We start from the raw sequence: 15502 nt of genomic DNA, 5'->3' as shown, positions 1-15502 counted from the left end.
CTATTAAGGACATGTGAACATATAGTAGAATAATTCTACATAGAATTAGTGGATCAAACTTAATGGCTCAAAAGCAAAAAAGGATGATGGTGCAACCTAGGGGCTACTCTACGACACTATGGCAGCAATCTTTGTAGTTACTATCAAAGGTAGTGTAACTTTTTTGTCAAGAAAAGAGACACGAACCACTCCACATGACCTAGATCTGTATGACCTAGGTTGCACCGACTTGTTTCTTTCATGGATAAAAAGTGACCCTTAGGTGATGCTATAGCACTCCCTTTTTTGGTCCATTATTATAGCACAATTGAGGCCTTTTGACCTAATACTAGCTACCCATCAAATATTTATTGTAGATGTTAGGGGTAATTACCAAACTACTGGTGGTAGTTTTATCACCACCATTAGTAATTTTATTTTAGTGTTCCTTAATGGTAGTTCTCCTACTACTACATACAATATTACCAATAGTAGTCCTGATCCCAATGATAGTACACATAATATTATTACGACCATCCAACTTTAATCATCATTATATCTATGAATACATATATATAGGTCTATCTATATCTATACCTATTTATTCCTCATCCAATACGTTTGCATTTATTTTTGGTGCTTTGCTTACTTTGAAACTAAAGATAATGTGATTTCGTTATTGTTAGCATTCTTGTCAAACATGAGGAGCTGGAATGCATAAGAGTTGGGAGGCACATTATAATTTCTGTGCAGATTTGAGCCGTTGAATAGCCTATTGATTTTGATTGTTTTCTTTCTTATTAAATCCTTAATTTGGTTATTTCACATCGAAAATCACCATATCAATTCATATTTTTTTTGTTCTAGTAATGTCCTATCACAGCATAGTCTAGGGTTGATCAAACAAGATAAATGGGTGCTCACATTTAATATATTTTTGAGAGTCAAAGGATAGTGGCTGTAGACTACAAAATCATCACTTTGAATAAATTTGGCAAGATTCTTCTGATATAAGGAATAATTTCTATTGCACTAACGATGAAAGAAAATTATCAAAAGGCTAATACAAGGCTCAAAATCACACTAGTGCTACTAGGCTTAATAGTCGTAGGCTAGTAGTAGTACTAGTGTATTTACTAAGTAGTGTGCATGCCTCTCCTCATTAAAATTCATAGTCTTCAAAAATATATAATACATAAGTCAAAATATTCTAATTAGTTTTATCATCCTAATGTTGAAACTGACTTAAATTCATAGTCTTCAAAAAGGCATAATACATAAGTCAAATTATTCCAATTAGTTTTATTGTCCTCATGTTGAAACTGACTTTCTCTTCCTTCGTCTCCTATGAGCTTCAAACCTTTAATCCATTAATCTCTCAAATAGTAAGAATGGTCTTGTATTAAGAGGTGATGATATCTAAAGTGATCTACAAATACTAAGAATGGTCTTATATTAAGAGGTGATGATATCTCAAGTGTTATACAAACCGTAAGAATGGTTTTGTATTAAAAGGTGATGATATCTCAAGTGTTCTACAAATAGTAAGAATGGTTCAAGTGTTCTACAAAAGTATAAGGTACCTCTTAGTGGCTGAAGGGAAGGAGTGATGATATCTCAAGTGTTTTACAAATAGTAAGAATGGTCTTGTATTAAGAGGTGATGGTATCTCAAGTGTTCTACAAATAGTAATAATGGTTTTGTATTAGAAGGTGATGATATCTCAAGTGTTCTATAAAACTATTAGATACCTCTTAGTGGTTGAAGGGAAGGGGTTGGAAGTATGGGCAAAATCTCTAGGAACTACAGGATGGTTGCAAGAACAATTTTGAATGTCATAAATGACACGGGTTTTTCAACATACGGGTGAACTATTTTTAAATCTTTCATGGTTGATAACACTTTTAATAAGAAGAACCATTTTAAATGTCATAAGTGCTGATGCAATCCCATGCTATGAAGTCTACAGACAGTTTTTTTCCCCGCATATGGGTGAAGTGATGTTTACGTTACTAAGTTCAACATATCAAGCAACACATTTGTTTTGATTATTGAAGGACTTTGATAATAAGACCCATTTCAAATGCAAAAGAATTGTTGTATCAGTAATAGAATCCGCTTTGGAGTGGAAATTCGGTTTCTTTCAAACCCACATACTATTGTTACATAACGTGAATATGGCTCCAATTGGAAGTTAAGGTAGACACTATAATTCGCAATATTGGTATAGTTACACATAGTAACATACGTTTTATTTTCGAGAATCTTCCCAAATAGTGGTTTCCACAAAGCTATGTTGAGTACCTCAATTAGGAAATTGTGGAAAAGCTCGCTCGCTTTTTGGGGCCCGCTCGCTTTTCCTCGCTCGCTCTATCGACTGCCTCCAATTCAATTTGATCAAATCAATGACTATATGTAGATGTCCGATTCAATATGCACCAAAACAAGAGGCACATGGTGTTGGAAGCACTGCCCATTTGGAAATAAGATAAAATCAAAGTTAGTAAGTGAGCTTTAGACATGCACCTCAAAAGGAACTTCTTCGTTGCTATAGCCTACCCTACTACCGAGTAGTGCTAATAAAGTCCTTTTTTATGCTTCTATACATTTTGTTGATAAAAAGGAAAATTTACTTCAGTCTCCCAAGTCCTTGATAAAACCCTACTTAGGAAGCCTCGTTTCCCTACTATTTTGCACCCCTTAGTCAGTCTAGTCCTCAACTACATGGTTATCATCTTTGACTAAACTATTTAAGTAAAAGTTAGCTTGGCTCATAGAAACTGGTATTTAACTTCAGTAAGCTTTGACGCATCTATAAGTGTTAACCTCGTCTCTTGAACAATCTTAACCCCATTGGAATTGATGTTTGTCAAACTCATGTCTCATTGGTATCACTTTTGACAACAGTCTTTAGTTTATCCTCACAAAGAATCTGATTAAAGGCTAGCACATTCCACTCTCTTTTTATTTGACACCCTTGAGTTTGTCCTCACAAAGAATCTGATAAAAGCCTGGCACGTGCCATTCTTTGGAAGTTTGGGCTGATATTAGGCAAGGTTTTGGATTACAATAAATGCTAGTGTGGAGCTTGACCTCAAGAACAATGCTCAATAATTTGGTTTGATCATCCAAGGTGAATAGCACTATATCTTCTTCCACTTTCTAGTAAAAGTTATAGCAAATTGAATACCATTTCCCAAAGAGCACACTTAAAAGTGGCCATAATATAGCATAATAGCCATGAATATTAATGTGAGTAAAAAGGTTACATCTGAGTACTAGTTGGAAAAATCAGATTAAACGGAAAACTCAAATTAAACGGACAAAAAATGTTATAGTGCCAAGCTCACCCCTAAGTCCTATAATCTATATTGCCTCAACAACAACTCACCAAGAAAGATGAACAACCAACCAAGAATTTTGCTCGTAAAAGCTCTCATGTATTTGACGATGGAGTGAAGATTGCTGACACAAAAGAATGGGTACAGTCGCCCGAAGAACTGACTGTAAGGATTTACAAAAGGCAAGCGTGCACACATAAGCCTCTTAAAAAAGGGAAAAAAACAAAAAGGGATTAGGATCACAAAACTAAGAAAGATAAAACTAAAGGGATCATGATCAGAAACAAAACTAATTAGCAAGCAAGACCACGCTTTTGTATGAAAATACTTAAAAGGAATTTATTCAAAAACCTACACGGGTACAAAATCTAAAGAGGGTGCTTACTCAAAAGCTTGCCTTAAGCTCACATGCATGGTTCACACGTTCTCTAGTGTGTAAATATCACACCAAGCTCAACAAAGTACTATTGAATGAAATAGAGCATGTGAATTACAAAGGTGCACTCTGTTCTTCATAGATAGACAAGAGCCAAAGAGAACGTGATTCTTGTAGAAACCCATTTATCTCCATGGATGAGACAATCTTTTTTCATCATTGTCAAGCTTTCTTACGAGCCTCTTTTGTTGACTTCATTTGCACACATCCATGCAAGCTCTGAGGCAAACATAATAAAAAAGAGACATTGGCACTAAATCTACTAGCCATAAAAATATTGAATGTGTCTAGTAAGGCATGCATAAGGGCTTGTATCCAATCCATTTAACAACTCTCCTAGCATAGTTTTTAGTGGAAGGATAGAACAAGGAAGATCTCCTAATAGAGGCTAGCTTTTTTGTGACATGTAATGGGGCCTGCAACACACAAACCTACAGAGAAGAAAACTTGATTTTGTGGAGGGTGTAGAGGGGGTGGAGGAAGATTAGTCTAGATGATGGGATGCTAACAATATATCATCCAAAACTCAATCACAAGGATTGAAAATAGACTTAATTATCGACACCCATATCTTTCTGTCCATGACATCTCTCCACAAAAATGATCAAGCTTAAGTTTCATAATCCATGCTGAACATAGTATAAACTTTCATAATCCACCCTGAACGCAGTGTATACTTTGGCACAAACAAGTAATTTTCAGCACAACAATCTGTAGGGATAATCGATGACAAATTTCTAGTTGAAATGATATTTGCAAGCCAGTTCAGAAAAATATACTCCTCCTCTAAAATATCTAGATCATTCAACATCTTCAACACTAACACCACTTGTGTTTGGGCTTCAGGTTTGCTAGAGATACTCAGTATTGCCTTGGATAGATAAAGTCTCTTCTTCCCGATTTCCTTGACTAAGCCCTTTGTCACTTTGCTTCAACAACATGTATCCACTTGCTTGGTAATTCTTCTTTTTGTATTTTAATAAGCATGCTTGTAAAATAATGAAAAGAAACGTTTTTCCTATTGTGTCAGTTAGGTTAATGAAAACTAGGTTTAGCATTTGAGGATGGACGCCCTGCTTAGGGTTATGGGCATTAGTGACCTGCAAGAGTAATGACCATGGATGATTTTTTCAACTTAGTTTTGTTAAGAAGCTAAACTTTTATATTGGTGTTGAATGTTTGTATGCCCTAATAAAAATAAATATTTGAAAGATTCTCCAGGATTTAAAACTTTTATGCCAAAAAATTTAAAGTTTCAAGGATTTACATTTTTTACTTCAAAATTCAAAAGAAAATATATAAAAGTGTACTGCGTCCTATAATTATTGTGAAACTAAAAAAATGGGCTTGATAAACTTTCCCCAAGATTTTATATTAATATATAAGAATAGCTTTAATAAAAACATCCATGATGATGAAATCTCTTTTAGAGGGACATAAGGAAACCACACCCCACCTGAGTACCCAATTATAGGACCAATCAAATGCACGGACTGCATACTAACCTAGGACTCATTCAAGAGAATGTTCCCTAAGCTTTGGGTGTGGGCCTAAAAGCATGCCAAGAGATATGGAGATTTAAGATAAGACAACAAACTAGTGAGCTTAGTTATTGCTCAATTGTGACTTTAGAGTATGTCATTGGATAGTACAAACTTTTAGATACTCGATAGTGAAATCATAATTGAATTTTGACCACTTTGTATTTTTAGGGTTTTTGGGTGACGTGGCATGCTAACATGGTAGCGTAACAGGTGGCATAGCCACATGGCATTGCATGAGACACATGGTAGCCTATGCGAACATGTGGAGGGCCACCACGGCACCACTTGTCACTGCAGGAACTATAGCCCTCATGCAGCCCAACAAAATCCAAGGGGGGCTAGCCCCCTTTCTTAATTGGGCAGAAGGTGGGCTGAGGCTTTAAAAGAAGTCCTCCCCCCCCTCATTCTCACACAAAAACCAACGTCCATTAAGTCCCTCCTCCTCTCCCTTGATGCAATAGTGCTCCTCCACCCTTTAGGGTTCAGCCTGCTCCTCTCCAGCATCTTCTCTGTCTACTACAACACTTTCTCTCTCTATTGCAACACACACTCTCTCTATAGTTTCAGCTCCTCTTCTTCAAGTATGTGCCCCTTCTCAGCATTTATGGAGAATCAACATCTTCCCCTTTCCTTTTTCTAGCTGCCTATGAGTAGCAACAACACCCTTCTCTCTCTTACTGTAGGCTTTCTCTCTCTTCTATAGTAATTTCCTCTCTCTCTATAGTTTCAGCCCTATCCAATGTAGAAAACATCCTCTCTCTACACCTCTGGATTTGCAGTAGCATCCCCTTTTCATCTCTCAACTTGGAGGCATCCATAACAGACTCTCTCTAAGAGTATAGTTTTCTGAGTTTTTCTTACTCCAGCCCCATGATCTCACTCTTCCCACCCAAGGGGCCTACGGATGCATCAAGGAATCCATATCCAAAGGAGTCAAGTCATGGGGGTAGTCTGTAATTTTAAGTTTATCTCATTTGCAGCATAGTTCTATGCTAATATTCGCCTCTTCCTAGATAACTAGTGCTTGCAACTAATGTTGGATGGAAGTGGTGATTGTTGCAGGTTTCTTCCGTGAGGATTGGATTGTCCAGGAGATGAATCCATTCTAGTCTCAGCCATGGAGTCATTTTCTCTACTATTTATCTCTTTTGACAGTTGTTCCTAGGTCCTTCGTCTAGGTCATAGTCATCAACTGAGTTCAAAGTTTGGAAGGTGCATTGCACCTTGGTCTTGTATCTTTTTTTTTTTCAAGAAATAAAGTGAGCTTGGATAAGGGGAGGGGCGGGGGGGGGTTTGTTGAGAGATCACGCTAAACATCATGTGATCATATGTGCATAGCACTAAGCCAATAGAGTGCTATAAAGGAAAGGGTTAGATGCCCTAACCCTAACCCTAACCCTAAATGGGTTTGTATATATTCTACATTTTCAACTAAATCTAGTGTACAGTTGGTCATTTGTGGTGTGCTCTCTAGGTGTGTCCTCTCTCCTCATCTCCACTCTTCTCCTCTCCCCTCTTCATATTTTGTCATGGTATCAGAACTCCCTTGCCTTCCACTAAGGCATTGCGATCCTTGAGAGTGTGAGAGAGATTGTGAGATTGAGAGTTCTCTTGAGTGTTCTCAGTGAGAGTCCACTTCCGGTGAGAGATCTTCATTCGTCCATTTGAGAAAAATATCTGTCCATTTTCGTTAAGAAATTTCCGTTCATTGAGAGATATTTTCTTCTATGTGAGATTGAATGATTCCTTGTATTGTTTTTCAAGTTCGGTTGAGAGAAAGAGATCTCTTTGAGAGAATTTCAAAAAAGAGAAAGTTCTTTGAGTGCTTCTTGGGAGATTCAATGAGAGAGAGAGAGAGAGATTTTTGTCATAGATTTCCGTCATTTGATACCAACATTAACGACCTCGAGTAGTGCCTTCAGCTCCAATCGGGTCAACCAAGCTCTAATAAGAGCACCCATCAAATGTCTGTTCCAATCGGCTCAGCCAATTACTGCCTAGGTGGCACCTTATCCTTTGCCATGCGTACAACCTTATCTGCCACATCAGCTCTCTGCCAGGTCATCCTTGCCCCCGCTCAGCACATGCCACATCATCTGCCACGGTGGTAGCCATGTCATCACTAACACATCATCAGCCAGATCAGTTCTACCATGTCATCATTGCTAACATCATCATTTTCCACATCATTAAACTGACCCTAGGTTAGTCAAATAGGCCTCGATTAGTCAACTTGGCCATAGTTAAGTCAATCTAACCTTGGGTTAGGTCAGCCTATACCACCTCATTAGTGCCACGTGGCACTCTGACCCTTTGCAGGCACACACAGTCACTACATGTGACCACTCCTGCCACCTCAGCACAGGGATGCACAAGCATAGTTCCTGCTAGGCATAGTCATTGCATGTGACCTCTTGACTACCATAGCATCATTGAGCACATTTGCACTCCTTTTGCCCCTCCACTTAGATCAAGTTGTATCTCTTGATCCAGGAAGAATTTAAGGGTCCTCCAAAAAGGAAAATCGATCAAATTTTTGTGCTCTACATGCTCGTCATATCATGCGAACATTTCGGCAGAAGTATCACTCACTTTTGAGCCTCATCGCGTGACAAATCCTCTTTCTACATGCACATGATGTGCCTCTACATCGATGCATCTGACCTAGCACATAAAAAGAACCAGAGAAAAGAAATTATATGTTGTTCTTTTATCGATCGATAGTTGGTATAGATCTAGATCAGAGTAGACTACATCACCATAGAGAGGACACTTTGAATCTCCCCAAGTTGCCAATCTAAGCCATGCCCAAAATTCTCGACTAGTACCTACTCGGAGTGAGTCCCTATGCTCATATATGGTTTCACATCATCACATTACCTGAAACCTGATGTTCATCAGTTCAATGAGTAGCCTTTAGAGTGTTCAAAGGCATTGCTGATTGATCAGTGGGCTATCTAGATAGCACATGATTTGATTTCACACACACATGCCATCATTCTAAAGCCTATTCAGCTATTTTATGGCATTGTGCACATCATTTCAGCCTTGTAAAGCCTCTTGGCTATTCCTAACATCATTTGCCACAAGCCTTGTAATACAGATCAGATTATATTTATTGCAATTCTATCTTCACTAGCTGACAGTTCAAATTTCACTTGCCACAGTCAATGTTTTGCAGTTGATTCAGACAATGATTTTCATGACACTTTGAGTACATTTCCATGTCTACCACTAGAAACCTGAATCTGGACACATCTACTAAGCTAGACAACTCCAATTATGGCACATGGAAATACAGAATGGAGACCATTCTTGTACTTTAGGACAAATGGGAGTATGTGGATGGATCTACACCTAGACCATTGGACGATCCAGCCAGCAGTAGCTCTACTCCACCTATTGTCACAGCACCAGTAGTGGGATCTATAGCTACACAAATAGTTTTTGCACCTGTAGTAGATCCTGCCATTGCTCTGAGCTCAGGCATAATGGGATAAGAAAGATAAGTATGCATATCATTTGATCAAGTAGAATGTGTAAGATGTCATGCTAGGACAAGTCAACACCGTCAAGGCATCGAAAGAAGCATGGGATATGCTTGTAGCTCTTTACAAGTCCAAGAACACTTCTAGGATTCTCACACTGAGAAACCAAATCAACCAGAGTTTTCGCAATAGCAGCAAAACCAGTCATGCTTATGTACTTCGAATTAAAGACTACAACAATCAACTCAAGCAACGAGAGAGACTATGAATCCAGGAGAAAGGGTTCAAGCCATCTTGAATAGACTAGGAGAGGGATATGAGAATCTGGTCTAGAGTATTGTCATTCAACAACAAATTTTGACACTGGAAGAACTCTTGGGGGGGGTCACTATGTATAAACACTCTATATCACGTGCGTTCAAGGCTTATTTGTAAAATCCCTTATCCGTAGATTTTTCATTAATATAATGTACCCTTTTTCTATACAAATCTGTAATTTTTTTCTAAAAACATTTTAAATACTCCCTTATGTAAGTTAAATTCTATAAATTTTGGAAATTAAAAATATCCTTCTATTGAACTCACGTGATAGGGTTACATAAGATGAGTGACTGCCCTGAAGAAGAACTCCAGTCCTACTTGGTGAAGAACTCAGGACTCAAGCCATTCATGCACCCAAAGGTCATTCTAATGATTAGGCATTCACAGCTTCAAACAGAAGTAGAGGCATGGGTAGATCATTCTAGAGAAGTGGTCATCATCATCAGCAAAGTTAGAATCAGGACTAGCATCATCCTCAGCAACATCAGCATCAGCAAAGAGGAAATCATTCCAATCGAGAAAGATTCCAAGGACGAGGGAATGAATCCACCAACGTGTAAAAAATCTAGTGCAACTACTGTCATAAGTTTGGATGCTATGAAAGAGATTGCTGCAAGAAGCAGTATGACCAAGGCGGTCAATCCAGTAGCAATCGAGGGAATTTCTGCGATAGAGGAAATCAGCGTGGTGGACATTCTAGTCAAAGTCATTTTGCAAATGAACATGGGAATATGTTTCTTGCAAACAAGGAAATGCAATAAATTGATACAATGTACCTAGACATGGATTGCAATCCAAAAGAGGATTTCAGCTATCAAGTTGACCAAGCAGAACAAGATCCTTGGTATATCGACAGCGGTGCATCATCTCACATGAAAAATCATCGGGAATAATTCATAGAGATGAAACCATTAGAAGGACAAAAGAATGTCATCTACACAGCAGAAAATACACCGAATCCAAATCAAGGGACATGCATTATCCCTATGAACAATTTCACTGGTATGAAACGATTGGTGAAAGATGTATTCTACATTTTGAAGCTTAGCAAGAACCTCTTGTCAGTAGGTCAAATCACGGAACAACACTACCAAGTCATCTTTGATGGAGATGAATGCACTATCAGAGACAAATCCAAAAGATTTCAGCTACTAGTAGGAAAAGGTGTCAAGGAAGGATGCTTGTATAGAATGCTAGCTACATACTAGATACGAATGCCATGTTAGCTCAATTGCAACAGATGTCACTATATGCAAAATGGCTCAAGAGATATGGTCATGTCAATTTCAAGTACTTGTTACATTTCAGGAATCAGAATATGGCACTAGGGTTTCCAAAGCTACAATTTCTTGGAAAAGTTTGTGAAGCATGTTGCTTTGGCAAACAAGTGAACCAAATTTGGTAGAGGCACCTCTCGAGCATGAGGTATTCTTGATTTGATACATACTGATATATGGGGTTATGCCCAAAGCCATAGTATCAATGGTTCACTTTACTACATGACTTTCATTTACAACTACAACATATATTGTTGGGTCTACTTTTTGAAAGAGAAATTTGAAGTGTTTTCCAGATTTCAAGAATTCAAAGCCATGGTAGAAAACCACATAGGTAGAAAGATCAAATTCATGAGATCAGGTAGAGGAGGTGAATACATGTCTTCAACATTCATGAACTTTTGTAGAAGTCATAGCATACGAAGACAATTCACATGTGTAGATACTCTTTAGTAGAATGCAAGAGCTAAAAGGAAGAATGGGACCTTAGCAGATAGTGCTAGAGCAATGCTTAGTGAGAAGCATCTTCCGAATCAGTATTGGGCATATGCAATAGCCACTGCAAACTACTTGCTTAATCGGCTTCCTACCAAACCGATTCAAGGTATGAAACCTTATGAAGCATTCACTTGACATAAGCCACATATTGGGAATCTCCGCATATTTGGTTGCATAGCACATGTCCACATACATGACGATCATCATAGGAAATTGGATGTGAAGTCATGCAAATGCATCATAGTTGGCTACAGTGAAGAAAGCAAATTTGAGAGCCACTTTGAATGGTGGGGGAAGATTTGTACTTACCATGGCTATTTATGGGTTATCATCGTCTCCCAAATTCATTTCTTCCAAGTCATCTTGTCTTACTAGGGAACTCCTTTGCATTTGCTCTTCAAACTGAATTTCTACCTCTTGAATTGCTTGTTCTAGTGATGTAGAAGCAAGAGATCTTTCTGCATCGCTGTTGTCCACACTTATATCCTTTTTTGTAGATTCTCCTATCAGAAGCTTTTCTGACTATGTTTCGATTTTGTTCTGTCCTGCTATAGCTAGAAGTGTGTTAGACTGCTGTTTTTGTTCATCTGGGTCAACATATTGATCAATAATCTTCACAACATCAATTTCAAAAATATATTTTGAGAAAAATTTATTCCTCATCTTCATCAATATCGGAAATCATATTGATGCCCTCTGCTTCTAGTGCCTATGTTGTTCTGGGAAAACTTTTTGTAGAAGATAAGTTAGCTTTGATTTTCTTTTTTCCCTTCCTGATAGTGATTTTCTCTAAGCCCCAATCTTGATTGACTTTGGTAGTTCTCAACCATGGCCTACTCAAGAGCATGTTGTAAGTAGAATCTTTTCCTCCATTCTGAGTACCACAAATGTAACTTTGAAGGTCATAACCATGATTGTAATTTTTGATTCCAAGAGGTTGGATTCTTCTTTGGTCAGCCATCCTCACTTGGAATGGTGTTGGAATGAGCTCATTACAACAAAATTTTTTTAATATATCCTCTGATAGGATATTTACACGTGAACCTCCATCAACTAAAACTTCTAGAATTTTTTGCCTTTTGTATATGACATCAACGAGTGGCTCTTGATAGTCCACATCTTCAATTGTAGATGTATAAATGTCTAGAGTCTCTTCTTCATCATCACTTGCTTTATAGTCTTTGCATGTATCTAACTTTTGCATTAGCAATCCCTTGCAAATCTGATGTTCATAGGCTGGAACCAAGTTCAATAATTGGTCAAGAGTGATTTGAACTTGTGACTCCATAAGCTTTTGGTAAAAGAGTGTATGGTCTTCTTATTTTGTATTAATGCCTTCTTTCTACTCATTGTCAGTTATCACAGGCATCTGACTTTTTTCTGTTGTGATGGAATGTAGCACATCTCACGGTTCTGCTGTTATATCTTTGTTTTCCCTTTTTGGTGTTTCTAACTTTGTTCAGTCCACATAATGCATATGCTGTTTTGCAGATGTGTCTTGTTCTAAGGAAGCTTTCTCTATGTAGTTTCTATCTATTGCAATCTGTTCTAATGTCTTTTGATTGCTTTGAGGAGATTTAGATTGGTTGCCATCTTTGGTTTGTTGTGCAGATGTACTGCTATTGGATTTGTTTATATTGACTGATCCCCTTGCCTTTGTTAATGTGATGCTCTTTCCTGACATCCTGGGAAGCATTGTTGGCAAAACTTGTTGCAATGCTTTGTTTCTTGTCTCATTTTGATTAGGCCAATTCATTGCCTTGGCATTGTCTCTTTGTGTTTCTCCCAATCCTCATAGAGGCTTTGTATTTTGTGACCTTGTAATTGCTAATGCATGCGTAGTATTTGGACTTTGCTGATTGTGGTAACTGTTATCCAGATTATGAGGAGCGATATATACCATATTCACTCCTGGAGGTGGTTGTTCTTCACCATTTTGATTGTTTCTTCCATCATAATGGATGATTTGCATACCTCTTTCCCCACGGTGTTTACACCAAAGTTCACATTGTGGGCCTTGCCTATGGCCATCCATGCCACAATAAGTGCATGCCTAGGTTTGTCCTTCCTGTTGTTGTTATTGATTTTCCCATTGTTGCTGAAATTGCCTTCTAGGGGTTGCATTTAGATATCTTTGTTGGGTTGGCCTTCCTACTGCTACTTGATTGGTAGGTACAGTTGGCTCTTGATTGTGTTGTTGTTGTGTTGAGAGTTCACGCTCAACATCATGTGATCATTTGTGCATAGCACCATCACATGATCATATGTGAATAGCACTAACCTTATAGAGTGCTATAAAGGAAAGGGCTAGATCCCCTAACCCTAACCCTAAAGGGTTTGTATATATTCTATTTTTTCAACTAAATCTAGTGTACAGTTAGTCATTTGTGGTGTGCTCTCTAGCTGTGCCCTCTCTCCTCATCTCCACTCTTCTCCTCTCCCCTCTTCATATTTTGTCATGGTATGAGAGCTCCCTTACCTTCCGATGAGGCATTGTGATTCTTGAGAGTGTGAGAGAGATTGTGAGATTGAGATTTCTCTTGAGTGATTGTGAGATTCTTCCCTTCACTTCCGTTGAGAGAAGATTTCCGTCCATTGATTCCTTCCATTGCATTGAGGGAATTCCATTCATTCTTGAGAGATTTTAGTTCCTTCTCTTGAGTGTTCCTTATTCTGTGAGAGAGAGAGACCTTTGAGTGTTCATTGAGAGCTTCAAGAGCTATTACTGTGTGAAAGAGATAGGTGAGAAAGAAAGGTTTTAGTCTCATTCTGAGAGAAAGAGATAGAGAGGTATCTCAAGAGAGTTTTTGAGTGTTTTCTCTTTCCATCAACTAAGGTCTCCAAGTGCAGCCTCCGACTCGCTTATGAGCTACAGCTTCCGATGGTTCCAACAGCCAGCACTTTGAAGTAGCTCACCTTCTATGGGCTCCTCGATGACCAGCAAATAGACCTCTCCATCAACACCCTCGCAGCACCAATGAGCTCCTCGCAAGCCATCTGTACCCACCTCTGTCTATAAACAAAGTCGGCTCTCCATCATTAGTAGAAAATTCAAATCGCTCGTTGCATCTACCCCTTCATAGCTGAAGGATATCAATGAATGACCAGCCCTCTCGAGAAGCTAGAATCAGGATACTCCAGATGACGATCCTCATTAAACAGTGCAGACTCCAGGCCCAGGGTAAAGGACTCATGACGCATAGCTCAAAAGTGCATCAAAAAGCTAGAACTAGTTTCACAATCCTTTAAATCCTTTGGCTTCATTCATATCAGGCTTTCACAGCAATTGCTTGAAGAAAGCACATAGTTTCTTCTTTGACCAGTGCATCTACAGACGACTCCTCCACAGCCACAATCACTCCAGGGCTCCAAGTCTCACTGACCATAGTTGCTCCATCTCCCTCAAACGATTAGTAGACTCCCATGATCTAGTATGGGCACTTCTCCACCTTCAACAGTAGCTTGCTCTTCAACAGCCCTATAGCAACTAGTTAGCCGTAGCCCTGCAGCTTCCATGGGGACCGCTCTACCCATAGCTTCCATGCCCGCTCTGACGACGCCTCCTAATGGCCATTGATAGCCACCCGAAACACAGCAAAGGAGCTCTTTGGCCTAGCTCTAGCTCCAAAGCCTGCCTTACACTCGGCTTCCAAAATAAGCAACAAACGCGGCTCCTGAGGCATAGCATGCCCATGGACCAACGACTCCATCGACGAAATCTTCAAAGATTCTAGAGCATCTCTAAAGATTTTGACACACCAACATGCAACATGTGGTGGATCTACTCACCTTATCCTCAGGGTCACCACACCCCAGGGCTTGTGGCAGACCTTATCTGCCATGTCACCCCTGCTAGCTAGACACATCGTCACTGACTACCACATCACCATCGATAGCCATATCAACAGGCCATGCCACCTATGCTACATCAGTAATCCACATCATCAGTGACATGTCATCTAAGCCACGTCATCAATGCCACATCATCAACCACATCACTTATGCCACGTCAACAGACACGTCATTCTACCATGTCATCAAGCTACATCATCAGTGCCACATCATCATAGCCATGTCAGCATTACCACATCACCTTGCTGACATCATCATTTGTGCCACCTCAGTATTGCCAACTCAGTAATGCCACCTCAATAGTGCCACCTCACCTGCCACCTCATCACTGCCACATGGCAATCCCTTGACAGGCACAGTTATCCCTCTGCAAGCACACACAGTCCACTGCATGTGACCACTTCTGCCACCTCATCATTGCTTCAATGGCACATCTCTTGCTAGGCACAGTGCCACATCATCACTGCATGTGACTCACAATGACACATCATCATTGAGCACCATTTGCACTCCTTTTGCCCCTCCACCTAGATCAAGTCATATCTCTTGATCCAGGAAGAATTTGAGGGCGCTCCAAAAAGGAAAGTCGCTCATTTTTTTGTGCTCTACATGCTCGTCACATCACATGCATATTTCGGCACAAATTACACTCACATTTGAGCCTCACCGACAAAACCACTTCCTTCATGCACATTTGCCTCTACATCGATGCATCTGACCTAGCACTTAAAAAGAACAAAAGAAATGGAATTATTTGCTGTTCTTT

This window comes from Dipteris shenzhenensis, chromosome 3 (genome assembly GCF_047967505.1).
Source record: "Dipteris shenzhenensis isolate YYH24624 ecotype China chromosome 3, Dip_SZ_1.0, whole genome shotgun sequence".
Lineage (NCBI taxonomy): Eukaryota > Viridiplantae > Streptophyta > Polypodiopsida > Gleicheniales > Dipteridaceae > Dipteris > Dipteris shenzhenensis.
Note: the sequence above shows the minus strand (reverse complement) of the source record.